The sequence below is a fragment of the Macaca nemestrina genome, chromosome 10 (assembly GCF_043159975.1).
Source record: "Macaca nemestrina isolate mMacNem1 chromosome 10, mMacNem.hap1, whole genome shotgun sequence".
Classification (NCBI taxonomy): domain Eukaryota; kingdom Metazoa; phylum Chordata; class Mammalia; order Primates; family Cercopithecidae; genus Macaca; species Macaca nemestrina.
The window spans coordinates 122,208,519-122,235,916 of NC_092134.1; the positions used below are offsets into that span (position 1 = coordinate 122,208,519).

At 39.3% G+C, this 27,398-nt stretch overlaps 1 long non-coding RNA gene and 1 pseudogene across 2 annotated transcripts in view; both read right to left on the bottom strand.

Annotated features, from left to right (window-relative positions):
- Window positions 1–27,398, bottom strand: part of LOC105481291 (uncharacterized) — a 426,102-nt gene that overhangs the window by 375,936 nt on the left and 22,768 nt on the right. The gene's annotated exons all lie outside the window — the stretch shown is intronic.
- On the bottom strand, window positions 1,345–1,524 carry LOC112426850 (U1 spliceosomal RNA; annotated as a pseudogene).

Consider the following 27,398-nt stretch of genomic DNA (forward strand, 5'->3'; position numbering starts at 1 on the left):
CCAGGGCCTCCTCTCTGCTGACAGCTGCAGATGTCAGGCAACCTGCCTGCAGAAAGGAGCAACCCACTCCAGGGCCTCCTCTCTGCTGAGAGCTTCAGAGACGATGGGACAACCTGCCTGCTGGGATGAGCTTCCCACTACAAGGTCTACCCTCTGCTAAGAGCTAAATGCTCATTGGGCCACCCTGACTATGGAAAGGAGCTACTCACTGCTGGTCTCCTCTGAGCTGTTCTATTGCTCAACAGAGCTCCTCTTCATCTTGTTCACTCTCCACTTATCTGTGTACCTCATTCTTCCTGGTCACAGGACAAGAACTCAGGACCTCTCAAATAGTGAGGATAAAAGGGCTATAACACAAACAAAGCTGAAACATGCCCCTTGCTTACCATGTCATGGGTGAAGAGAAGGAGAGAAGAGCTGCGGCCCTTCAGGGAGCCCAGACCTGAGAGCTCCCTGAGCCAGGGCTGTGACTCTCTCTTTAGGGCCCTGTGGTTCCTGGCATCTCCAAGCTTCCAGGTGCCACCATGTTCCCAATGTCAGCTGTGGAAGTTGCTTGCAGTGCACCTGGTCCAGTAACAGCCTCGCAGAGAGCTGGAGCTGCCCATGCCAGCACCTGGAGTCGCCCACCCCACTGCAGCAGCTGGTATGTCTGACTGCACAGTGACCAAAACCCATGCTCACTCACAAACCCCTCACTGCTCCACACCTGGCTTGCCCTTGACAGGGATGGGATCAAGGCCAGTAGCATGAGCCAAGCGCAGCCTGCCAGGCTGAGTGGACAGAACAAGCCCAGTGGGCTCGACAAAACTCAGGCAAAGGCACCACCAGCCACAGAGGTTTCTGGCCAGAAAAGCAGCACCCCAAAGATCCCATGACAATGGGATTGCTGGGTCAAATGGTAGTTCCATTTTTAGCTCTTTGAGGTATCACCATACTGCTTTCTACAATGGCTGAACTAATTTACACTCCCACCAACAGTGTATAAGTGTTCCTTTTTCTCCACATCCATATTTTTTTATTTTTTATTAATAGCCATTCTGACTGGCATGAGATGGTATCTCATTGCGGTTTTGATTTGCATTTCTCTAATGATCAGTGATGTGGAGCTTTTTCTCACATGCTCGTTGGCCACATGTAAGTCTTCTTTTGAAAAGTGTCTGTTCATGTCCTTTGCCCACTTTTTAATAGGGTCGTTTTTCTCTTGCAAATTTAAGTTTCTTACAGATGCTAGATATTAGACCTTTGTTCAAAGCATAGTTTGCAAATTTTCTCCCATTCTGTAGGTTGTCTGTTCACTCTGCTGACAGTTTCATTTTAACTTTTAAAAATTATTTAACAGTATACACAGGGAAAGCACAAACACAGTCCACCCCGCACCCCCCAGCCCATGACCACAAATTACGTAGTCAAGTTTCTTGCATTTGGGAAAATCACAAGGGCCAGCACACCCAGCGTGCAATAGGTGAGCCTTACTCTGGGAAAACCACCTTTGGGATCACAGTATCTCCCCTGCTAGGTAATTAAGGTAGTTTCCTTTGCTGTACAGAAGCTCTTAAGTTTAATTAGATCCAATTTTTCAATTTTCACTTTTGTTATAATTGTTTTTGGCATTTTTGTTATGAAATCTTTGTCCGTTCCTATGTCCAGGATGGTATTGCCTAGGTTGTCTCCCGGGGTTTTTATAGTTTTAGGTTTTACATTTAAGTCTTTAACCCTCTTGAGATGATTCTGTATATGGTGTAAGGAAGGGGTCCAGCTTCAATCTTCTACATATGACTAGCCAGTTATCCCGGCACCATTTATTGACTAGGGAGTCTTTTTCCCATTGCTTATTTTTGCCAGCTTTGTTGAAAATCAAATGGTCGTAGGTGTGTGGCCTTATTTTTTGACTCTCTATTCTGTTCCACTGGTCTATGTGCCTGTTTTTGTACCACTAGCATGCTATTTTGGTTGCTGCATAGCTGAGCTAAGGTGGATTTATTGTTGGAAGCACTGACACATTTCCAATGGCTACAGACTATGGAGGGTGACTTCCCCTCAAGGTTATCTAATTCCAAATCCTCCTGATGATCACAGAGCAATACACTTGGAGTACTCCACTTTCTACCCTTCAGGAATACAGACAATGCATGAGTAGTTCCTACTTCTCTTAGCAGCTTGCCCTCCTACTTCTCCAACTGTGAAACACTTAGCTCCAGAAGCACTGAGTCAGCCTTGGAAAAAGAGACTACCTTTCTTTGCTTCTTGATATGTACACTCTTTCATTTCCCTCCCTTTAAATCTAAGCATACCATACTATTAATCATCTAAATTATCTGTTTCTCTCTACTATTTTTCCTCTACCTCTAAGCCAGTTCTCCCTGCAGTATAAGGCATTTTTCAGTTCAACAGTCTCTGTTTTGATAGCCATGGTGTAAAATATTCTCAGAGTTTTAAAAGTCTTAGATATTTAAACTTTCCCTTTTATTTCTTAATAGACCTGATAATTTCATTCAGAGAGAAATTCCCATAGGGAAATTTTATTACATTTCTCCTAATAGATTTATCCTGTTGAAGTGTTTGTTCATGGGGTCTATCCATTATTATAATAGATTCTAGAAGTCTATTTGATATCCATGTGGTTTTCTGTGGAATACTAGCTTTAGTGGTTTACTTTTTGCATGGTATATACATTTTTTTTTTGACACTTTAACATTTTCACTTGCAAACAGAAGTCTCTACAGGTTGTCACTTTTTTTGAGATGCAGTCTCACTCTGTTGCCCAGGCTGGAGTGCACTGGCATGATCTCGGCTCAACGCAACCTGTGTTCTTCGGGTTCAAACAATTCTCATGTCTTGGCCTCCTGAGTAGCTGGGACTACAGGCATGCACCACCACACCTGGCTATTTTTTGTATTTTTAATAGAAATGGGGTTTTACCGTGTTGGCCAGGCTGGGTTCAAACTCCTGACCTCAAGTGATCCACCTGCCTCAACCTCCCAAAGTGCTAGGATTACAGGTGTAAGCACCGCACCTGGCCAGCCGTCACTTTTTATAAGCATACGTATGCATGTGCAGAAGCATACATCGTTTTTGCTCTGAACTCTTGAAATTTATAATTCACCAAGACAAGACTGAAATTTGCTTTTTCATACAATACATGAAAGAAGGCATCACTGATCAAAGTGTAGTATAAAGAAAATGGAGGAAAGGGTTATACTAGTTAAGAAAATAAATAAGTCCTTGAACAGCCTTCACTCATATAAAAAATACTACATCAGCTCAAGCCAGTGGCATCTCATACCACATGGAGACTATGTGTGGGATTGAAAGAGCTCATTCTGATACTCTGTATTAGGTATTATAATCTACCCACCACTTCATGGATATTTGGTCCAAAATTCTGTGGGCTGACAAACCTAATTACTTCTGCTTTTTTATTTGATGTTGCTATACATTCAAATTGAGTGAGTACAATTTAGGGAAAAAAATCAAGTGACACAGAAATTAAGCAGAATAGAAATGAAAGGATACACTCCTTCCTTGGCCATAGACACTCCCTTTCTTAAATGAAAGCTAAAAGTTGGATTTTAGAATGGAGGTAGAGATGACAAATATTAAGAAGCATTAATCAAAGAGTACATAGAGGATCTTGGCACTAACTCTTTATGTTTCTGGTGTGAATTATAGGACAGTGTGATTTCCACTGTACAAGGTAGGTGGGAATGAATATTTTTCATCATCTACAAAAGAAGTCAAAACTGATATTTGACCTCAGAACTATAAATGAATAATAGAATTATGACATATCAAGGATTTTTCTAAGAAATTTACAAGTATGTCACTTAATCCTACAACAACACTAAAATATATCTTTATAACCTCATTTTAAAATGAGGTACACAGGAGGGTAAGTAACTTCCCCAAGGTCATACAGTAACATTGAATTTGGGACTCAAACTTCGATAGCCTGAGCCCGGAGACTGCTTTATTTGATTTATAGTATTATGTCCCTACTTTTCCTCCTAGGTCCTTAAAATTATTTGGCATTACATATCATAGACTTCTAAGTGTATGATTGAAGGAGAGGCAGGAAGAAGAGGGAAGAAGGGGGAATGCTTAGAAAAATATCTAGCATAAAGAAATTTTCCTCCTCTGGGCTTGAATGAAGCTATTACCCCAAGTACAAAATTGTGAACCAATTGTACTCAAATATTGGTAAATACAGATCCTGGCAAAATCTGCTTCCAGCTGTTCAAGCTAATTGCTTTTTATTTTTTGGACTGTCTTTTTCAGACATAAGTGATATTTTTAGCTGTGTTTTTCATTTGCATCATCAACTTAGATTGAACAAGAGGCTATTCCTTTAATAGTCAGCCAAATCTCAATAATTAACCACGTGCTTCAACATAAAGTGTATTTCACCTGCAGTATATACAATTGAGAATTTCTAAATTGTGCTCCCAAGGCTCATAAACTTCCCTGTGCCCAAATCAAAAACATGCACATGCACTTGACCCTTGGTAACCTCATGTTCTGCATGTGTGTTCTCTGCAGTTAATTTCCTGATGACTAGAGTCCATAAAGCACAACTGTGAAGAAAGCACCTTGGTAAAACAGACTTCCTAAAGTAATGAAAACGATCACTTCTAGAAGTGGAGTCCCATAGCATCATTAATTCCACAAGCAGGTATTGAGTGTCTACTTTGTAATACAGGTCATGGAAATACTGCACAAATAAACCCAGAGCCTGTCATCAAGGGGCTCAGTCTACTTTATAAACTAGAGAGTCAAATGTCATGATATGGTGATAAATATTATAATCAAGAAAGCAAAAGACACTATGAGTCCAAAGGAGGTATTCAGATGAGAGATACAGGGAGTATATGAATCATACCTTGGGGTTAGATAGGGAAAGGCTTTCAAAATAAAGGGCACTTAAACCAGATTTGAAAGAGTAAGAAGAATTTAGCTAGAGTGAAGGGAATTCAAAGCTCAGAGAATGTAATCAACAATAAATAGCCCTTAGAAAACTGTCAAAACAGTAAACTACAGGTAGATTGGTGTATGAAATGATAATGTGCTTATGGAGGTGTGGGGAATGATAGAACTGGAAAGACACACCAAAGCACACAATATTTTAATCGTACCAGAATTAATCCCTTCTCACATTGCTGATAAAGACATACCCATGACTGGGTAATTTATAAAGAAAAAGAGGTTGAATGGGCCCACAGTTTCACATGGCTGAGGAGGCCTCACAATCATGGCAGAAGATGAATGGCATGTCTGACATGGCAGCAGAAAAAAGAGAAGAAAAGAACAAAGTGAAAGGGATTTGCCCTTATAAAACCATCAGATCCCATCAGAATTATTCACTACCATGAGAGGAGTATGAGGGAAAGCACCCCCATCATTCAATTATTTCCTACCAGCTCCCTCCCACAACACATGAGAATTAAGGGAGCTACAATTCAAGATGAGATTTGGGTGGGGACACAGTCAAAACATGTCAATACCCAAAGCCATTTGCCCTAATAAATAGAGATTGTGAATTGTTCACTGATACTCTCTGATGGTTGCATATCCCTTCAGTTAAATAAGTATATATTGAAGAGCATAAGTAGAAAACCATGGCACAAGTTTTGATGAAACATGGTAGACCGAAGAAACAGAAAATTGAATAAATGAAACCCTAATATTATAAATGGACCAAAAGAAATTAATAAATAAAAACAAAGTGATCCACAGGACAATAAGAACACAATGGATATAACAGCAAATGAGAAATGTTTACGAAGTTTTAGAAGATAGAAAGCAAATGGAGGGATGGTAACTGATTTAATGGGTCTAAGAGAGCTGAGTGCATTCAGAGGAAGAATGAATCTGACCTAAGATACTGCACTTCAGAATCCCAGAAAAGCCTAGGGAATAGAGGCAGAGTGTCTAGGAAAATGGTAATGAGGGTTGGAACAAGTACTACTCCTATCCTTGGAGAAAAATGGAAAGTCTGCCATGGAAAATGTGAACCGTAAAGGCTCTGAAAAGGCATGCATGCCACCACTCCCAACTCTGTGCTCACTGAAGGAGCTATTAAAGCACTCTCTATTGTTAAGCCCTTATGTGACTGCAGAAACCTCAGTAGTGCTCTCCTAGCATCTGCTACCAACCAACGAGAGTTCGCACTTGAGATAAAAATGCATTTGGCTTCCCTGATGTAAACAAGAAAAGACAATCAAGGACTGGATCCTGAGAAACAGGTTCTCAAACATCTCACAAACCATCAGCTCTGTGTGTGTGTAAGTGAACATAGATGTGAACCCGGGATGAAAGTATTGTAAATTTATCTTAAACCAACCATAAAGCATGTCCACATCCATAGTCTTTGCTAACATTCCTTCTCATCTGGACATCTACAGGAGCCTCACAACTGCTTTGCCACACACACTCAGGACCCTCTATCATCCATCCTCCAAGTTGCATCCAGAGTAATATTTCCAAAGCAGAGACATGGTTGTATCACCCCTCAACCACCCTCACCCCTACTATTAAAATCATTTCATTGTTCTTAAAATAGACCACAAGATTTTTGCCTGGTCAACAAGCCTCAGGGTTTATCCCCTGATTCACCAGCCTATTTTTGTACCATGCACCCCATTGTGTACTGCTACCCTCCACCATGAACTTAAGATGCTACATGCCATACTTAAGGACTCTTGTTCTTACTCTTTAGCTACATAATTCCTATTCATCCTTTAGATCTCAGCTTTAACAACGTATACATGAGAAGCCTTCCAAGAATGTCAGATACTGTTGTAGCACCATGTCCCTTCCCTGCATAGTACTTCCCAATGTTATCATTTTACATGTGGCCGAGTGACCCATTGCTTCAATGACTGTCTCTACTGCCAGTCATTAAGCTCCATGAGTTCAGAAAAAATAATTAAAGTTAGTTTTTGTTTTCCCAATACCTAGCATCATGCATGGCACCATAGGAGGTACTCATTGTCTATTTATTTAATTTGGTTGGCTTTGGTGATCTGGATTTTGATAATGTATTTTCAGTCCTAGAAAATATGTCTATGGAAAGTATTTACTAAGAGTTTATTTTCATTATAAAATGAATTAATATGGTTAAATAGACAAGAAATAACACTTGGCAAATAGTATGACATATATTTCAATAGCCACTTTAATTTCATGAAAATTATTCCATCATTTCCCAGGAAATTTGCAAAGCATTATTGAATAGTCACATCACTTCCTGAAATTACATCCAGCTGGAAATCCTGCTGACTCCAAAAATAAGAAAACGAGAAATCTTTTCTCCTCTTGAATTGGATTTGCAGGCTGCTTTTCAAAAATATTACAATCCTTATTGTCCTCAGTATTGTTTCAACAGTCATTAAGAATCACATTCTCATTTAGCTAGCTATGTGAAACCCTCTTATTTTCCACCTCTAAGTAGCCCTTCTCTATACTATAATAGGTTTTAAATTAGGACCACAAAACTACTCTGGCAGTTTAAATGAAGCAAAAACATCATAAAATACGATTTGCTTCATTTATTCCCTTAATTCCTCTTTAGGAGTAAGATGGGCAGTATGAAGAAGTAGCTACTTTTATGAAAATACATGATTGTATTTAGGTAATGAATAACATACAGCACTGGTCTTCTAACACATTGTTGACCCAGTCTAACACAAAAACTATAATGGTATCCCATGAAATGAAAGCACCACATAAATGGTGCAGTCTTTTAAGAGCCAAATCCAAAGAGAAAGGAAGCTTAACTGAGGTGCTGTTTTCTTAGTAGTTACAAATGGCAACTCTCAGATATGAATAGTGCTTCAGGCAAAACTGTGACACGCACACATACACATACACACACACACACACACACACACACACACACACACACATATGCAGATACACTTCCCATATATCACCCAAAGCTCCTTAGCACTTTGTCTTTGCCTTCACATACATCTCCACCCCCACTGCCCTAAACCTGGTGATTTGCCCTAATTACTTAGACCATACTTGGGTTGCCTTGCAGAAAAAAGAAATAGCCTCAGCCAGAACAAAATATCTGGACTTCTACATTCTTGGAGTATACTTCAACCTGTGCCCCTCTAGTGAAAACAGTCACTGTTACTTATCGATGAATTCATTTGTGCTGAGATATCAATGACAAGTTCCTAGATTATGGTTTCTTATACCATATTACGTTTGACACTTAGAAGGGGGAACCAGAAATTAGAGAACCTTCAGCTAAATAACCCCTGGGAATTTGGGGAGAAGAAAAGTCACTGGAGGAAATCACCTTAGGAGGGGCTATCCATCTCTTCTACCCACGCATATGTATCTACCTTTTCAAACATCCAGTAAGGAGGAAACAACAGGTGGCAGATAAGAATAAATCCTAATTGTCAGAATTTCATTCAGTTCAGTAATTGAATTGATCCAGGCCATGGATATGCTCTCTACTTTCAAGGATGTTATAGTATGGGTTGCTCAATTACATGTCAGTGCTAAAGTCAAAGGCTCTGTGATGTAGATTCCACTAGAACATAAGCTCCATGAAGACAAGAACCTCTTTTTGGCAACCATAAACTCAGTGTCTTAAACTGAGCTCAATAAATATTTGGTGAATGAATGAATGCTGGTAATATGGTTTTTCAAATAATAAGATCTTTCTTAGCTCATTTTCTCCTTTACAAAATGGAAATGACAACACTCACCTCATAAGACTTTTGTGTGGATTAAATTATATAATACATGCAGAAGTTCTTAACAAGTCTTTAGAAAATAGTTAAGTGCTCCCCTTTTTTATTAGGTAGATTATACTAATTACGATAAGAACAAAAGATACAACAAAGGGAGAATATAGTCAACCTTCAGGCATTTATAACAAAGATGGGTTCCTTTGACACAGAGAGCTTGCAACATATAGATCATCTAAAGCCTATGTACAAGTGCATAGAACAGGAAAGGAAAACTGAGTGTGGAAGAGCAGGCTTAGAATCATCTACTTTGAGAGAACTAGAAATCAACTATGCTCTCCCTAAATAGCTAAGCAGAAAAGTGGTAAAAAGTAAAGTTAGTCTTTAACTCTAGAAATCCCACAATAATCTCAACATGGTTATTAGGCACATGCGTATTTGAATATACATGGTATTCAGTCCCTAAAATGGGCATGATAATGTGGCTGAGGAGCCAGAACATTCTGTTTTGTCTCCAGCTTTCACGATGTCAACAAGTCATTAATCAATTCTGTGTCCAGGTTATCTTTAAAGGGATTCTTACCAATTAAAGCAGTATTTAAGATCAGTAAATATGGAACATAGAAAATAGAAATTAAATGAAAAATATTTTCCTGGGCTTTGCCTAACTTTGCAAAATGTCTTCATTTCTACACATAGCGTAAGTATCCCTCCCCATTAAAAATTCAAACAAGAGGGGGGCAGAGCAAGATGGCCGAATAGGAACAACTCCAGTCTCCAACTCCCAGCGCGAGCGACACAGAAGACCGGTGATTTCTGCATTTTCAACTGAGGTACTGGGTTCATCTCACTGGGGAGTGCCGGACGATTGGTGCTGGTCAGCTGCTGCAGCCCGACCAGCGAGAGCTGAAGCAGGGCGAAGCATCGCCTCACCTGGGAAGCGCAAGGGGGAAGGGAATCCCTTTTCCTAGCCAGGGGAACTGAGACACACAACACCTGGAAAATCGGGTAACTCCCACCCCAATACTGCGCTTTAAGCAAACAGGCACACCAGGAGATCATATCCCACACCTGGCCGGGAGGGTCCCACACCCACGGAGCCTCCCTAATTGCTAGCACAGCAGTCTGCGATATCGCCGCAAGGCAGCAACGAGGCTGGGGGAGGGGCGCCCGCCATTGCTGAGGCTTAAGTAGGTAAACAAAGCTGCTGGGAAGCTCGAACTGGGTGGAGCTCACAGCAGCTCAAGGAAACCTGCCTGTCTCTGTAGACTCCACCTCTGGGGACAGGGCACAGTAAAAATAACAAAAACAGCCGAAACCTCTGCAGACGCAAACGACTCTGTCTGACAGCTTTGAAGAGAGCAGTGGATCTCCCAACACGGAGGTTGAGATCTGAGAAGGGACAGACTCCCTGCTCAAGTGGGTCCCTGACCCCTGAGTAGCCTAACTGGGAGACATCCCCCACTAGGGGCAGTCTAACACCCCACACCTCACAGGGTGGAGTACACCCCTGAGAGGAAGCTTCCAAAGCAAGAATCAGACAGGTACACTCGCTGTTCAGAAATATTCTATCTTCTGCAGCCTCTGCTGCTGATACCCAGGCAAACAGGGTCTGGAGTGGACCTCAAGCAATCTCCAACAGACCTACAGCTGAGGGTCCTGACTGTTAGAAGGAAAACTATCAAACAGGAAGGACACCTACACCAAAACCCCATCAGTACATCACCATCATCAAAGACCAGAGGCAGATAAAACCACAAAGATGGGGAAAAAGCAGGGCAGAAAAGCTGGAAATTCAAAAAATAAGAGCGCATCTCCCCTGGCAAAGGAGCGCAGCTCATCGCCAGCAACGGATCAAAGCTGGACGGAGAATGACTTTGACGAGATGAGAGAAGAAGGCTTCAGTCCATCAAACTTCTCAGAGCTAAAGGAGGAATTACGTACCCAGCGCAAAGAAACTAAAAATCTTGAAAAAAAAAAGTGGAAGAATTGATGGCTAGAGTAATTAATGCAGAGAAGGTCATAAACGAAATGAAAGAGATGAAAACCATGACACGAGAAATACGTGACAAATGCACAAGCTTCAGTAACCGACTCGATCAACTGGAAGAAAGAGTATCTGCGATTGAGGATCAAATGAATGAAACGAAGCGAGAAGAGAAACCAAAAGAAAAAAGAAGAAAAAGAAATGAACAAAGCCTGCAAGAAGTATGGGATTATGTAAAAAGACCAAATCTACGTCTGATTGGGGTGTCTGAAAGTGAGGGGGAAGATGGAACCAAGTTGGAAAACACTCTTCAGGATATCATCCAGGAGAACTTCCCCAACCTAGTAGGGCAGGCCAACATTCAAATCCAGGAAATACAGAGAACGCCACAAAGATACTCCTTGAGAAGAGCAACTCCAAGACACATAATTGCCAGATTCACCAAAGTTGAAATGAAGGAAAAAATCTTAAGGGCAGCCAGAGAGAAAGGTCGGGTTACCCACAAAGGGAAGCCCATCAGACTAACAGCAGATCTCTCGGCAGAAACTCTCCAAGCCAGAAGAGAGTGGGGGCCAATATTCAACATTCTTAAAGAAAAAGAATTTTCAACCCAGAATTTCATATCCAGCCAAACTAAGTTTCATAAGTGAAGGAGAAATAAAATCCTTTACAGATAAGCAAATGCTTAGAGATTTTGTCACCACTAGGCCTGCCTTACAAGAGACCCTGAAAGAAGCACTAAACATGGAAAGGAACAACCGGTACCAGCCATTGCAAAAACATGCCAAAATGTAAAGACCATTGAGGCTAGGAAGAAACTGCATCAACTAACGAGCAAAATAACCAGTTAATATCAAAATGGCAGGATCAAGTTCACACATAACAATATTAACCTTAAATGTAAATGGACTAAATGCTCCAATTAAAAGACATAGACTGGCAAACTGGATAAAGAGTCAAGACCCATCAGTCTGCTGTATTCAGGAGACCCATCTCACATGCAGAGACATACATAGGCTCAAAATAAAGGGATGGAGGAAGATTTACCAAGCAAATGGAGAACAAAAAAAAGCAGGGGTTGCAATACTAGTCTCTGATAAAACAGACTTTAAACCATCAAAGATCAAAAGAGACAAGGAAGGCCATTACATAATGGTAAAGGGATCAATTCAACAGGAAGAGCTAACTATCCTAAATATATATGCACCCAATACAGGAGCACCCAGATTCATAAAGCAAGTCCTTAGAGACTTACAAAGAGACTTAGACTCCCATACAATAATAATGGGAGACTTCAACACTCCACTGTCAACATTAGACAGATCAACGAGACAGAAAGTTAACAAGGATATCCAGGAATTGAACTCATCTCTGCAGCAAGCAGACCTAATAGACATCTAGAAAACTCTCCACCCCACATCAACAGAATATACATTCTTCTCAGCACCACATCGTACTTACTCCAAAATTGACCACGTAATTGGAAGTAAAGCACTCCTCAGCAAATGTACAAGAACAGAAATTATAACAAACTGTCTCTCAGACCACAGTGCAATCAAACTAGAACTCAGGACTAAGAAACTCAATCAAAACCGCTCAACTACATGGAAACTGAACAACCTGCTCCTGAATGACTACTGGGTACATAACGAAATGAAGGCAGAAATAAAGATGTTCTTTGAAACCAATGAGAACAAAAATACAACATACCAGAATCTCTGGGACACATTTAAAGCAGTGTGTAGAGGGAAATTTATAGCACTAAATGCCCACAAGAGAAAGCAGGAAAGATCTAAAATTGACACTCTAACATCACAATTAAAAGAACTAGAGAAGCAAGAACAAACACATTCAAAAGCTAGCAGAAGGCAAGAAATAACTAAGATCAGAGCAGAACTGAAGGAGATAGAGACACAAAAAACCCTCCAAAAAATCAATGAATCCAGGAGTTGGTTTTTTGAAAAGATCAACAAAATTGACAGACCGCTAGCAAGACTAATAAAGAAGAAAAGAGAGAAGAATCAAATCGACGCAATTAAAAATGATAAAGGGGATATCACCACCGACCCCACAGAAATACAAACTACCATCAGAGAATACTATAAACACCTCTACGCAAATAAACTGGAAAATCTAGAAGAAATGGATAATTTCCTGGACACTTCCACTCTTCCAACACTAAACCAGGAAGAAGTTGAATCCCTGAATAGACCAATAGCAGGCTCTGAAATTGAGGCAATAATTAATAGCCTACCAACCAAAAAAAGTCCAAGACCAGATGGATTCACAGCTAAATTCTACCAGAGGTACAAGGAGGAGTTGGTACCATTCCTTCTGAAACTATTCCAATCAATAGAAAAAGAGGGAATCCTCCCTAACTCATTTTATGAGGCCAACATCATCCTGATACCAAAGCCTGGCAGAGACACAACAAAAAAAGAGAATTTTAGACCAATATCCCTGATGAACATCGATGCAAAAATCCTCAATAAAATACTGGCAAACCGGATTCAGCAACACATCAAAAAGCTTATCCATCATGATCAAGTGGGCTTCATCCCTGGGATGCAAGGCTGGTTCAACATTCGCAAATCAATAAACATAATCCAGCATATAAACAGAACCAAAGACAAGAACCACATGATTATCTCAATAGATGCAGAAAAGGCTTTTGACAAAATTCAACAGCCCTTCATGCTAAAAACGCTCAATAAAGTCGGTATTGATGGAACGTACCTCAAAATAATAAGAGCTATTTATGACAAACCCACAGCCAATATCATACTGAATGGGCAAAAACTGGAAAAATTCCCTTTGAAAACTGGCACAAGACAGGGATGCCCTCTCTCACCACTCCTATTCAACATAGTGTTGGAAGTTCTGGCTAGGGCAATTAGGCAAGAGAAAGAAATCAAGGGTATTCAGTTAGGAAAAGAAGAAGTCAAATTGTCCCTGTTTGCAGATGACATGATTGTATATTTAGAAAACCCCATTGTCTCAGCCCAAAATCTCCTTAAGCTGATAAGCAACTTCAGCAAAGTCTCAGGATACAAAATTAATGTGCAAAAATCACAAGCATTCTTATACACCAGTAACAGACAAACACAGAGCCAAATCATGAATGAACTTCCATTCACAATTGCTTCAAAGAGAATCAAATACCTAGGAATCCAACTTACAAGGGATGGAAAGGACCTCTTCAAGGAGAACTACAAACCACTGCTCAGTGAAGTAAAAGAGGACACAAACAAATGGAAGAACATACCATGCTCATGGATAGGAAGAATCAATATCGTGAAAATGGCCATACTGCCCAAGGTAATTTATAGATTCAATGCCATCCCCATCAAGCTACCAATGAGTTTCTTCACAGAATTGGAAAAAACTGCTTTAAAGTTCATATGGAACCAAAAAAGAGCCCGCATCTCCAAGACAATCCTAAGTCAAAAGAACAAAGCTGGAGGCATCACGCTACCTGACTTCAAACTATACTACAAGGCTACAGTAACCAAAACAGCATGGTACTGGTACCAAAACAGAGATATAGACCAATGGAACAGAACAGAGTCCTCAGAAATAATACCACACATCTACAGCCATCTGATCTTTGACAAACCTGAGAGAAACAAGAAATGGGGAAAGGATTCCCTATTTCATAAATGGTGCTGGGAAAATTGGCTAGCCATAAGTAGAAAGCTGAAACTGGATCCTTTCCTTACTCCTTATACGAAAATTAATTCAAGATGGATTAGAGACTTAAATGTTAGACCTAGTACCATAAACATCCTAGAGGAAAACCTAGGTAGTACCATTCAGGACATAGGCATGGGCAAAGACTTCATGTCTAAAACACCAAAAGCAACGGCAGCAAAAGCCAAAATTGACAAATGGGATCTCATTAAACTAAAGAGCTTCTGCACAGCAAAAGAAACTACCATCAGAGTGAACAGGCAACCTACAGAATGGGAGAAAATTTTTGCAATCTACTCATCTGACAAAGGGCTAATATCCAGAACCTACAAAGAACTCAAACAAATTTACAAGAAAAAAACCAACAACCCCATCCAAAAGTGGGCAAAGGATATGAACAGACATTTCTCAAAAGAAGACATTCATACAGCCAACAGACACATGAAAAAATGCTCATCATCACTGGCCATCAGAGAAATGCAAATCAAAACCACAATGAGATACCATCTCACACCAGTTAGAATGGCGATCATTAAAAAGTCAGGAAACAACAGGTGCTGGAGAGGATGTGGAGAAATAGGAACACTTTTACACTGTTGGTGGGATTGTAAACTAGTTCAACCATTATGGAAAACAGTATGGCGATTCCTCAAGGATCTAGAACTAGATGTACCATATGACCCAGCCATCCCATTACTGGGTATATACCCAAAGGATTATAAATTATGCTGCTATAAAGACACATGCACACGTATGTTTATTGCGGCACTATTCACAATAGCAAAGACTTTGAATCAACCCAAATGTCCATCAGTGACAGACTGGATTAAGAAAACGTGGCACTTATACACCATGGAATACTATGCAGCCATAAAAAAGGATGAGTTTGTGTCCTTTGTAGGGACATGGATGCAGCTGGAAACCATCATTCTTAGCAAACTATCACAAGAACAGAAAACCAAACACCGCATGTTCTCACTCATAGGTGGGAACTGAACAATGAGATCACTTGGACTCGGGAAGGGGAACATCACACACCGGGGCCTATCATGGGGAGGGGGGAGGGGGGAGGGATTGCATTGGGAGTTATACCTGATGTAAATGACGAGTTGATGGGTGCTGACGAGTTGATGGTTGCAGCACACCAACAAGGCACAAGTATACATATGTAACAAACCTGCACGTTATGCACATGTACCCTAGAACTTAAAGTATAATAATAATAAATTTAAAAAAAAAAATTCAAACAAGAATTCCTTTTTAATTTAATAGTGACTTATTGAATATATTATTGTATTCAGTACTATGTCAGTTTTGACTATGCTTAACAGGGTACCTAATAAAATCACTAAATCATGTTATAACCATGATTATGACAGAGTACCTAACATAATCACTAAATGACACATGACACCATATCTAACATAATCACTAAATTATGTTATTTTGTTTGAGTCATTATTATATATAATCCAATCCTTTACAAAAAGTCCAACCATCCAAAGTAATATACAAATACTTTAAATTGTTTCTCCAATAGGAGAAAAAGAATGTACTGAGTTATTACCTTCCCTCAAACATACCACAAAATAATCAGAGCTATCTATGACAAACCCACAGCCAACATCAAATTGAATGGGCCAAAGCTGGAAGCATTCCCCTTGAAAACTGGCACAAGACAAGGATGCCCTCTGTCACCACTCCTATTCAACACACTACTGGAAGTCCTGGCTGGAACAATCAGGCAAGAGAAAGAAATAAAAGAGCATCCAATTAGGAAAAGAGGAAGTCAAACAATCCCTGTTTACAGACTATACCATCCTATACCTACAAAATCCCATAGTCTCAGTCCAAAACCTCCTTAAGCCAATAAACAACTTCAACAAATTATCAGGATACAAAATCAATGTACAAAAATCACTAGCATTCCTATACACCAACAGCAGTCAAACCAAGAGCTTAATGAGGAATGTAATCCCATTCACAATTGCAACAAAAAGAGTAAAATACCTAGGATTACAGCTAACCAGAGAGGTGAATGATCTTTGAAATGAGAATTTCAAAACACTGCTGAAAGAAATCAGAGATGACACAAACAAAAGGAAAAACATTCAAGGCTCATGGATAGGAAAAATTAATATCATTAAAATGGCCATACTGTCCAAAGCAATTTATAGATTCATTGCTATTCCTATTAAACTACCAATGACATTCTTCATAAAACTAAGAAAAAATTATTTTAAAATTCATGTGGAACCAACAATGAGCCTGAATAGCCAAGGCAATCCTAAGCAAAAAGAACAAAACTGAAGGCATCACACTACCTGACATTAAACTATACTACAGGAATACAATAACCAAAACAACATGGTACTGGTACAAAAACTGACACATAGACCAATGGAACAGAATAGAGAGCCCAGAAATAAGGCCGCACACCTACAGCTATCGGACGTTTGACAAAGCTGGCAAAAACAAGCAACAGGGAAAGGACTACCTATTCAATAAATGGTGCTGGCATAACTGGATAGCCATATGCAGAAAATTGAAGCTAGACCCCTTCCTTACACCATATACAAAAATCAACTCAAGATGTATTAAAGACTTAAATACAAAATCCCAAACTGTAAAAATCCTGGAAGATAAACTAGGCAATACCATTCTGGACATAGGAATGGGCAAAGATTTCATGATGAAGACACCAAATGCAACTGCAACAAAAGCAAAAATTGACAAATGGGATTTAATTAAACTTAAGAGCTTCTATACAGTGAAAGAAACTATCAACAGAGTAAATAGACAACTTACAGAATGGGAGAAAATTTTTGTAAACTATGCATCAGTAAAAAGTCTAATATCCAGAATCTATAAGGAACTTAAACAAATTTACAAGAAAAAACCAAACAACCCATTAAAAACTGAGCAAAGGACATGAACACTTTTCAAAAGAAGACTTAAATGTGGCCAACAAGCATATGAAAAAAGGCTCAATATCACTGATCATTAGAGAAATGGAAATCATCACACCTGTAATCCCAGCCGTTTGGGAGGCTGAGGTGGGTGGATCACCAGAGGTCAGGAGTTCGAGACCAGCCTGACCAACATGGTGAAACCTCGTCTCTACTAAACATACAAAAAATTAGCTGGGTGTGGTGGCGCATGCCCATAATTCCAGCTACTCGGGAGGCTGAGGCAGGAGAATTGCTTGAACCCAGGAGGTGGAGGTTGCACTGAGCCAAGATTGTGCCATTGCACTCCAGCCTGGGCAACAAAAGTGAAACTCCATCTCAAAAAAGAAAAAAAGAAAAAAAAAAAGAGAAACGCAAATCAAAATCACAATGAGATACCATCTCATATCAGTCGGAATGGCTATTATTAAAAAGTCAAAAAATGACAGTTGCTGACAAGGTTGTGGAAAAAAAGGAATGTTTATACACTATTGGTGGCAATTCCTCAAAGAGCTAAAAACAGAAATATCATTTGACTCAGCAATCCCATTACTGGGTATATACCCAAAAGAAAATGGATCATTCTGTCATAAAGACACACGCACGTGTATGTTCACTGCAGCACTACTCACAATAGCAAAGACATGGAATCAACCCAAATGCCCCTCAATAACAGATTGGATAAAGAAAATAAGTTACATATGCAGGATGGAATACTATGCAGCCATAAAAAAAATAACAAGATCATGTTCTATGCAGGAACATGGATAGAGTGGGAGGCTTAGCAAACTAACACAGGAACAGAAATCCAAATACCACGTTCTCACTTGTAAGTGGGAGCTAAAGTATGAGAACACATGGACACATAGAGGGGAACAACAGACACTGGGGCCTACTTGAGGATGGAAGGCAGGAGGAAGGAGAGTATCAGGAAAAATAACTAATGGGTGCTAGACTTAATACCAATGTAACAAACCTGCACATGTACCCTTGAAATTAAAATAAAAGTTTAAAAGAAGAGTTATCACCTTCTTTCAACTAGTTCATTTTAGGAATGTGTAAAATACTGAGCCAGAACTTCGTGGTGCAGTCAATATCCTCGGAAGAGAGTTGTTTTCTCCCAAATGACAGAAAGAACTTTATTAGCACCAGAGTTTAGGCTTGTGATAAGTGGTTGAGTCTAAACATTTGTAACAATGAAACATATCTCTGGTTTTCATCTTGAAAACTGAAAACAAAAGGAATATTTCTTGGCCTAGTACCTGCGGTGTTTGACGTTTCACTCTTGCTTCCAATTCTTTAGTTATAGCCCACAGAGAGAAAATGGTAAACAAATCATTAAGCTATCTGGTTCATCATAAAATACATCCATTTGATCATTCAGCACACATTAATTAAGTACCTATTACATCCAGGAACTAGACCGATACAAAGATGAATAAGATCAGATCTTGTAAGAGAGACAGACATGGAAACAACTGCCCTACAGCACACATAATGTGAGCATTGTAGAACAAAATGGAACGGAAATGTGGGACGGTATTCTAGGCAGCAAGACACGTATGCCAAAGACATGGATTGAGATAACCAAACGAATTTGGGGAACTGTGAGCAACTTGTCTAGGTAGACATGTGGAGCTAGGGAAGATGGTTAGGAAAAGTAATTGGAAGTATAGATTAAGGCTGAATTATGTATAACTTTTATTAATTCATGAACGAGTATTACTGGGCACTTACTATATGCTAAAAATCATGCTAGATAATGCAGTCACGGCAGTGAACATAACAGACAAGATCCCTGCCCTAGATTCTGGTATATGCAAGGCTGAGACCTTAGTCTAAAGGCAACAGAGGTAAGCAGGGGAAATAGCACAAGCAGATTTAGAAAGGTAACTCTTTTAAGAATATAAAGAATAACTGAAACAGGAAAAAGTAGACATAGTAAGATGAGTTGGAAGACTACTACAATAGACCATATGAGTCCTGTTTCTAATCTCTTCCATGAAATATTATGGTCTTCTCATACATGAGTCTTCATCAGGAATTTGTAGAAGACTTTAATTCAAAATATCATTTCACTTGACTGAGTTCTCACAAAATGTTAGTCCTCAAACCTTAACAAATGTCTACACCAACAATATATTTTTGTTGGATCTACATCATGTTGCACCACTAGAAACTCTTAGTCATCCTGACTCATTTCCTGAACTTTCAGTTGCTTCAAAGGAACTTCATTTTGTCTAAGAGTTGAGACAGACAGAAGCCACCTATAAGGGCCCAGTGAATTCTCAATATCAGGAGACCTTCCAAAGTAGTAGCTGAGTCAAGACTCCTACCCTTACCAAGATAATTAGAACCTCCAGGATTTATGATCTTCCAAACTCTACTATCCATTTTGTATGTATCACGGAGTCCCCAAAACTGCCCAAAGTCCTGGAATTTGTATGAAAGGGCAGAATTTGTATGAAAGGGCCTAAGAAATTCATTCTTTTTCATATGGAACTTTACACATTTACATCCATTATTTATTTTTTTCCCTGTAACAATCAAAGGAATAAGGCAAATTTGACATAATCAGACCCATTTTAAACATAGAGAAACTAAAACCAAGAGAGATGAAAACTTTGACTCAAAGATGCATTCTGGTAAGAAGCAGAGTAAGAACTAGAATCCAGAGTTTTTGACTCCTAGACCATGTTTTTTGCTCTACCACCATGCCATCTCCTCAGCCGTCAATCATTGTCTCTCTCCTACTGTGCCTGCACAGCTGCATAACAATTCCTTGCTTTCTTAAAGGTTAATGAACAACCTCTTCTATGTTAATCTACCTTCCTGAGGCAATTTCTCTTGTTTTGTAATGCTCAGGCAAAGCCATCCATGTCTACCACAAATAAAATCTCTTCTTTCTCTTCCTGACTCCCTTCATCCTCCTCTCCAACCTCCTCAGGGTTCCAGAAACATTGACCTCTAGTCAACCCACACTGACCCTAGTAGGATTCAGGCTATTTTTAGATCAAGACTGACACACTCAGGCAGCAAAGAGAGCCAGTGAGACGCCAAACTCAGTATTCACCCTGGACATGAACAAAAATGGGAAGCAAGCTGGCCAGTTCAGTGTCCCTTCAGATTTATAATAAATTGTCTGAGAGGACTTGGTGAATTAGCAATGACTCCATGCCAGAAATTCTTTGCCTCAGCCAATCCTGGAACGTACTCTGTTAAACCTAGGCCACCTGAGGTTTTTCAAAAATATTACTTTCACATAAAGTTCACATAGCTCAGCCACTGCTGCCAAGAACAAGGCCTAGAGAACATACTGGCAAGCTTGGTGCTGGTCCCACTGGGTAGTCACGTGAGCTGAAAGGCAGCACATAAAAGACAGAAACTCTCCTAAGCAGGCGTCAGAAATCCTAGATTCCTTACCACTTCTGAGCCATGTGACATTGAGAGAGTCACTAGGAAGATCTATGACTACAGCTGTGGAGTGTACAGCCTTTGCTGTCAGCCACTTCTGAGACTGTCTCAGTCTCAGCCATAGAGAACCCTCTCCCCTAAAAGTCATATCCTTCTAGGGGCAGCCCACAGTCAAATGACTGATTAGGGTTAAAAGGATTGGAAATGTTGGCCCAATACAAGACGTCTCTGCCAGGCCTTTTTAGCTCCAGAGCTCCGCATGGAATCAGCTAAGACTGCTGGGCTGGGTCTACATCACAGCTAGACCCCTCTCCATGCCAACCCTGCTGCTTCTACCTGTCTTCCAAGGTTTGATCCTAAGGGTACTCCTTCATGCACGACCTGAAAAATTAACACCATCTCAGAGTATGCTTCCTGGTGAACCAAACATGCAGCACCAATAAATAAATGCCACTGACACTATTAGTGAACTCCAAAAAAAGACACCCCAAATAAGAATCTTCTATAAACAGAGTTCTTTTAATTAGGTTAAAAAATCTCCACAAACCATGCCAAGTCACACTATGTTGGAAGTTAGACAAGATCTCTGCTAAGCTCCTGAAGGACAAAACACAAATAGTAATAATAATAATACAGCCTTCTGCTTCCATTTCTTCACAGTTGAATTCCTAGATGCAATCGTGGAATCAGAGAAGAGTTTCTTCTTTCTCAGCAGTTTTACCTTTCTCTACAATCCTATTAGATGTCCTATACTCCCTCCAATGCCTAATGCCTTCCTGCTCACTAGCTCCCTCTTTCACATGAATAAGAAAAAATTATGCAAAGGTCTGTAACTGCCTCAGACATATCATTGAAATTACATTTGTTAGTGGATAAGTATTAAGTGGGTTCTGTGATGGCTACCCAGATCCCCACTTCAGGACTGAAAGGTTTATATTCCCCAGCAGCTGAAGTGCTGCTGGCAGATAGCCCTCAGATCTCCAAGAACTGCCCTCAGCTGAAGATAGCTGCATCACCCATGAACACAGCTCCATAAAATGAATGGTCAGTGCCCAAGACTAATGATCCCTTCATCCCAATTTAGGACAACTTTGAAAAGCCATCCCACCTTCTGAGCCCCTGTGAAGTTGGCTGAGGCTATGTGAAGACTGAATCATGGCCTAACTTCTCCTTCTGCCCAGTCCTTTTTCCTATCCTTCCACAAAAATTGTTAGCCCTGAAAGTACTCCCAAATAAGTCTCCTACATACTAATCTCTATTCCAGCGTCTGCCTCAGTTGGTAGCAGTGGTCTTCCAGAAAAGCAGATGCTAAGATGGAATATTGGGGTTCAAATATCGTCTGGCTGGCAATGAAAATCTCATCACTGGTGGTGGATTCCTGATAATTCTAGGTCCACCATACACCTCTCACCTACCCAACACATACTGGAAGAAGTCAAAAGAATATGTATGAAACTGGATTCTAAGAAATCTGTATCAAAGTGGACAATACACTTGTCACTTTCACCAGTGCTAAACTAGGATGATAAACCAATAGAAAGAAATGTACTAGGACTTTGAGAATTTGAGGAAAACAAATTCTAAGAAAAATATAATTAGATGGCAATTGCTGGGGACAATTGATGTTCTGGAGAAAAAAGGCAATGAAAAGCTGATGGTTATAAATCACCAATTAAAAGCTAAGTGTGGCCAGGTGCAGTAGATGACACCTGTAATCCCAATGCTTTGAAAGACCAAGGTGGGAGGATTGCTTGAGAACAGGAGTTTGCAACCAGGCTGGGAAACATAGTGAGACCCTATCTATACAAAATATTTAAAAATAAAACTTAGCTGGGCATGGTGGTGCATGCCCATAGTCCTGGCTACTCAGGAGACCAAGGCAGGAGGATCCCATTGAGGCTGCAGTGAGCTATGATTGCGCCACTGCACTACAGCCTGAGTGACAGACCGAGACTCTGTCTCCAAAAAAAAAAAAAAAAAAAAAGGTAAGTGTGCAGAGAGTTGACATTTGCAATGGGTATAAAATTTCAGTTATGCAAAACAAATAAGCTCTAGAGATCTGCAACGCTGTGCCTGTAATTAACAATATTGTTTTGTATTGTACACTTAAAAATTTAACAGAGCAGATCTCACATTAATTGGTCTTACCACACAATTTTCTTAAACCAATGGGGGGAAAAAATCCAAATGTGAAACAAAGGGGACTTACACTTCTCAATTTCAAAACTTACTACAAAGATAAAGTAATCAGGACAATGTAATACAAGATAGATATACAGATCAATGGGGTCCAGAAATAAACCCATACACTTCTAGCCATTGATTTTTGACCATGGTGTCAAGTCCATTCAATGGGGCCAAAATTGTGTCCTCAGCAAGTGGTGTTGGAACAACTGGATAGCCTCATGCAAAAGAATGAAGTAGATCCCCTATACCATAAACAAAAATTAACTCAAAATGGATCAAATACTTAAGTTTAAGAGCTAAAATGTTAAAACCCTTAAAAGAAAACATAGAGGTAAACATTCAAAACCTTGGATTTGGAAATGGTTTCTTAAATATGGACCCAAAAGCATAACAAAAGAAAAATCGATAAATTAAACTTGATTAAAATTAAAAACTTTGTGCATCAAAGCACATTATCAAGAGCGCAAAAGGACAATTCACAGAATGAGAGAAAGTATTTGCAAATGAAATATCTGCCAAAGGTTTAATATCCAAAGAATGTCTACAACTCAACAAAAAGACAACCCAAATAAAATATGAGCAAACGACTTGAATAGACGTTTCTCTGAGGAAGATATATAAATAGACAATAAGCACATGTTATTCATCATTAGTCATCAGGGAAATGCAAATCAAAACTCTGATGTAATACTACTTCACATCCACTAGGATGACTATGGTCAGAAAACAGACTATAACAAGTGTTGGCCATTATGTAGAAAGGTTGGAACTCTCTCATATTACTGTTGGGAATATAAAGTCATGCAATCACTTTAGAAAACATTCTAGCAGTTCCACAAAAAGTCAAACATTAAGTTACCATATGATCCAGCAGTTCTCCTATGTATATGCCCAAGAGACCTGAAAACACGTTCACCAAAACAAAAACAAAAAAAACTTGTACATCACTGTTCATAACATCATCCATAACAGCCAAAGAGTGGAAACAACCTAAATATCCATCAACTGATGAATAAAATGTGGTATGTCCATAAAGTAGAATACTATTCAATCATAAAAATAAGTAGTAATGAGAGGTGAAGCCAGCTGGACTTCCTGGGTCAAGTGGGGACTTGGAGAACTTTTCTGTCTAGCTGGAAGATTGTAAATGCACCAATCAGCACTCTGTGTCTAGCTAAAGGATTGTAAATGCACCAATCAGCACTCTGTAAAAACGCACCAATAAGCGCTCTGTGTCTAGCTAGAGGATTGTAAATGGACCAATCAGCAGGACATGACGGGGACAAATAAGGGAATAAAAGCTGGCCACCCCAGCCAGCAGCGGCAACCCACTCGGGTCCCCTTCCACACTGTGGAAGCTTTGTTCTTTCACTCTTCACAATAAATCTTGCTGCTGCTCACTCTTTGGGCCCAAGTCACCTTTAAGAGCTGTAACACTCACCACAAAAGTCTGCAGCTTCATTCTTGAAGTCAGCAAGACCAAGAACCCACTGGAAGGAACTAACTCTGGACACACTAACACATGCTTCATGGATGAAGCTTGAAATCATTATCCTGAGTGAAAGAAGCCAAACATAAAAGACCACATATTTTATGAATACATGTATATGGAATGTCTAGAATACACAAACACATAGAGACAAAACTAGATTAGTGGTTTCCAGAGACTGGGAGGAGGAGAGAATTACTGATTGCTAATGGGCTCAGGGTTTCTTTCTGGGTTAATGAAAATGTTTTGGAAATGGTTATGATGATTGTACAACTTTGTGAATATACTAAACCACAGAATTTCATACTATGAAGGGTGGGTTTATGACATATGAATTGTACCTCAATTTTGTCAAATTTGTCGTTTAGTGGGAAAAATTAACTAAGTGTGAAAGCCAGTGTCTCCTTGGCAGCACATAAAGAAAATCTTTATGGGTACATGTGCAAGTTTGTTATATAGGTAAATTGCCTGTCAAGGAGGTTTGGTATACAAATTATTTGGTATACAGATTTCATCACCCAGGTAATAAGCATAGTACCTGACAGGTGGATTTTTTTTATCATCACCCTCCTCCCACTTTTCACCCTCAAGTAGGCCCAGGTGTCTGTTGTTCCCATCTCTGTGTCCATGTGTACTCAATATTTAGCTCCCACTTATAAGTGAGAACATGTAATATTTGGTTTTCTGTTCCTGCATGAGTTCACTTAGGATAATGGCCTCCAGTTCCCACTTATACTTGAGAACATGTGGTATTTCCTTTTCTGTTCCCACATTAGTTCACTTAGGATAATGGCCTCCAAAAAAAATCTATATTGCTGTAAAGGACATGATCTCATTCTTTTTTATGGCTGTACAGTATTCCATTGTGCATATATATATACATGCCTGTGTAATATACCCCATTACTGGGTATATACCCTTTTAAGCTCTTTGAGAAAGGCTTAACTGCTTTCTACAACAACTGAACTACTAATAATTTACATTCCCACCAGCAGTGTATAAGCATTCCCTTTTCTCTACAACCTCACCAGCATCTGTTATTTTTTCACTTTTTAATAACAGCCATTCTCACTGGTATATAACAGTATCTCATTGTGGTTTTGATTTGCATTTTTCTAATGATTAGAGATGTTGAAGATTTTTTCATATGCTTGTTGACCACAGGTATGTCTTCTTTTGAAAAGTGTCTGTTCATGTCTTTGTCTACTTTTCAACGGGGTTGTTTTTTGCTTGCAAATTTGTTTAAGTTTCTTATAGATTCTGGATATAACCCCTTTGTTGAATATGTAGTTTCCAAATATTTTCTCCCATTCTGTAGGTTGCCTGTTTGTTCCGTTGATAGGTTTTGCTTGTTTATTTTTGTTTTGCAGAAGTTAGTTTATTACGTCCCACTTGTCCATTTTTGTTTTTGTTGTAATTATTTTTACCATCTTCATCTCTTCATCATGAAATCTTTGCCAGGGTCTGTGTCCAGAATGGTATTTCCTAGGTTTTCTTCTAGGATTTTTGGTTTTAGATTTTACATTTAAGTCTTCAATAAATCTCAAGTTGATTTTTGTATATGGTATATAAGAAAGGAGTCCAGTTTCAATCTTCTGCATATGGCTAGCCAGTTTCCCCAGTACCATTTATTGAATACAGAGTCCTTCTCCATTGCTTGTTTCTGTAGACTTTGTCAAACATCAGATGTTTGTAGATGTGTACCTCTATTTCTGGGCTTTCTGTTCTATTCCATTGTTCTATGTGTCTATTTTTGTACCAGTACCATGCTATTTTGATTACTGTAGCATTGTGTATCGTTTCAGGTTGAGTAGTGTGATGTCTCCAGCTTTGTTCTTTTTGCTCAGGATTGCTTTGGTTATTCAGGCTCTTTTTTGGTTTCATATTAATTTTAAAATAGTTTTTTTCTAATTCTGTGAAGAATGTCATTAGTAGTTTGATAGGAATAGCACTGAATCTTTAGATTGCTTTGAGCAGTGTGGCTATTTTGACAAGATTGATTCTTGTCAGATCCTATCTCTGAGCATGGAATATTTTTCCATTTGTATCATCTGATTTCTTTCAGCAGTGTTTTGTAATTCTCATTGCAGAGATCTTTCACTTCTCTGGTTAGCTGTATTCCTAGGTATTTTATTCTGTTTGTGGCTTTTGTGAATGGGGTTGCATTCTTGGCTTGGCTCTCAGCTTGGATGTTGTTGGTGTATGGGAATGCTACTGATTTTCATACATTGATTTCGCATCCTGAAACTTGGCTGAAGTTTAACAGATCAAGGGACTTTTGGGCAGAGACTACGGGGTTTTCCAGGTATAGAATCAGATCATCTGTAAACAGAGAGAGTTTGATTTTTTCTCTTCCTATTTGGATGACTTTTCTTTCTTTCTCTGGCCTGATTACTCTGACTAGGACTTCCAATACTATGTTGAATAGGCATGGTGTCTTGTTCTGATTATTAAGGAGAGTGCTTCCAGCTTTTTTGTTCAGTATGATGTTGGCTGTGGGTTTGTGATGGATGGCTCTTATTTTGAGGTATACTCTTTCCATGCCTAGTTTTTTTTTTTTTTTTTTTTTTGAGAGTTTTTAACATGAAATGGTGTTGAATTTTATCAAAAGTCTTTTCTGCATCTACTGAGATGATCGTTTTTCATTTTTAGTTCTGTTTATGTGATGAATGACATTTATTGATTTACATGTTGAACCAATCTTGCAACACAGGGATAAAGCCTACTTGACTTTACTGGATAAGCTTTTCTATATGCTTCTGGATTCAGTTTGCTAGTATTTTGTTGAGAATTTTTGCATTGATGTTCACCAAGGATATTTTCTTGAAGTTTTTTTTTTGTTTGTTTGGTTGGTTGGTTGGTTGTGTCTCTGCCAGGTTTTTGGATCAGAATGATGCTGGCTTCAAACAACGAGTTAGGAAGGAGTCCTCCTCAATTTTTCGAAATAGTTTCAATGGGAATGGCACCAGCTCTTCTTT